Source organism: Octopus bimaculoides, chromosome 16 (genome assembly GCF_001194135.2).
Source record: "Octopus bimaculoides isolate UCB-OBI-ISO-001 chromosome 16, ASM119413v2, whole genome shotgun sequence".
In the NCBI taxonomy this organism is placed as follows: Eukaryota; Metazoa; Mollusca; class Cephalopoda; order Octopoda; family Octopodidae; genus Octopus; species Octopus bimaculoides.
In genome coordinates this window covers 27,436,186-27,438,615 of record NC_068996.1, presented here as the reverse complement: position 1 = coordinate 27,438,615, position 2,430 = coordinate 27,436,186, and positions in this window count along the sequence as shown.

The following is a 2,430-nucleotide window of genomic DNA, read 5'->3' as shown; positions in this document are numbered from 1 at the left end:
TTGAAATTCACTCCTCAGAAAAGTACTCAGGAATTAGCAATTAACTAAAACACATCCCAATCCACCATCTGCTGCCACTTGGAAATAGAAGTCAATAAGCTGGGTGCTTGGGTTCCCTATACTTGTAAGAATAGGGAAGATCGCATGTCCATAGCGACAAATCTTCTTTCAAGGCAGAGAAATGACCCGTTTCTCAATAATATTGCAGGTGATGAAAAATGGATCTTTTATGACAACGTTCAATGCGAAAGGTATTGAACTTTGATAAGGATAAATCTCTACAACATACCTCAAAGACTGACTTCCATAGAAGGAAGGTTATGTTGTGTGTATGGTGGGATCACCGCAGTATTATTCATTTTGAAACCACAATCAAACACTAAATGTTAACTTACTCTCAACAACTGCAACGTGTGCATGAAAATCTTTCAAGAAAACGCCCTGCACTCGTCAATAGGAGAAACATTGTGCTTCACCATGATAACGCAAGGTTACTGTCAGCCAGAATCATGCAGGGTCCATCATTTTCACCAAACCTTGCACCAACTAATTTCCATCTTTTTCGATTTCTACAAAATGCTCTGATGAAAATATTTTCTCTAAACTATCACGTTTGTGAAAACGTTTGTGAAAAGTTCCATGTCGAAGCTAGCTGAATTTTGCTTGAGGATTATCAGGAAGCTACCTAAGTGGTCACTCAAAATAATGGCAACTATAGTGACAATTGAAAATATTTCTTTGTAAAAATTTTTCATGAATGAAGGTGTTTAGCAAGACCGGAAATTATTTATGACTCAACCCAATATATCAACTGTACGCTATTGAGGTTCATACTGTTCGTACAGTAGGTGAATTTCTAGAACTGCATGCTGACCCTTGAATAAATATCTAATAAATATCTGTTGAATTTCATTATCATTTCCATCGACAAAGTTCTCCTTCCGTCGCATGCTGTTTTAGAAAAAAAAACAAAAAAAAACACGTACGTGATTTATTTATAAACAGCTAAAAGAAAACGGATAATACTGGTAAGTCGTTCAGTTATTTCCCTTGAATATTTTTATTTACTTTTATACCCCCCTAAACTTGAAGATTACCCGAATAATATAATGCTATAATTTATTATCGAGTTTCTATTGATTAAATAAAACGAACGATTTTTCAAGGTTGTAACTAAGAAACATGCAAAGCAGTAATTAAAATGAAAAAATAAATACCTTTCTCTTGTTCATAAAAGAACATTTAAAACGTAACAGCATGTTTTGAAAGTTGAAGAACAGAATATAGAAAAACCTCTGCTACATCGTGATGGCAAATATTTAAACTTTTGAAGCCCCATTGAATACAACATAAAATATGACTTCAGTGTTAGTGATATACTGTTAGAGAAATTTATCATTTTGGTGCGAAATTATTGCCAACGAAAGTATAGATAAACACTGCGGAATTCTTAGCTATTTTCAGTGTCCGAACAGACATATGGGAGACAAAACTAGCAACCTTTGAAAATACATTAGTGGGGACGATTCGCTCGTCACACCGAGCTAAACCTAGTCATTAAGCGGACCCTGGCTCAAATTGATATCCCCCTCATTTCTGGAGTCGTTGGGGGTCATTCATGTCCTTTACTGTCGCAGGTAACTCATTTAGGATATCACAGTCTGTGATTCCTTTGCACCCTCCCACATCCTGGATGCTGCAATTAATAGGAGGGTCATTGCTTCCGTAGCCGAACGGAAGAAAACCCTGAAGTATCGGGACCTGACAGCGAACTAGCTCTTCCAACCTGTAGCATTTGAGACGTTCAGAGGGACTGGGCCACTAACCAAAGTTCTTGTCAACGTTGGCAGCTCGCCTCATTGAGGTGTCAAGTGATGCCCGTGAGGGCGCTTGGCTTTCCCAATGACTTATCCTCGCCATTGCTCGTGGTAATGCTGGGAGCGTGCTGAAACATTGTGGTGTGGACCAATGATTTAAAAAAAAAAAACAAAAAAAAAACACAAATTGTTTCAATACAATTTCAGCAAAGATTAGGAAAAATTAGAAACTTCTCATTTTGAAAGAAAAATGTACGACAAAAAATATACAGTGTTCATAGGACAATTGCTTTTGAAATTCTATTTCCCAACTGAAAAAACAAATTAGCCACTTAGAATTTGAACTAGAAAATTTAGGGGGCAAATTATGTAGTCTGGTACAAATGATTTAGCCATGCTATTTAACTCGTAAAATTGCCAACTTTTTAACAATAGCTGAGGTATGAAAGCAAAGCAATTATTAAATTTTAAAAATTTCATCACAATTTTCTCAGGAAATAATGAGTCGACTGGAGAGAACCCTTTCTTTTTTTTTTTTTTTAAAGTCAAAGCATAAAATACAAACGTTCCTGTGCTACTTCGCATTGGTCAATACATAAGACCAACTTTAGAA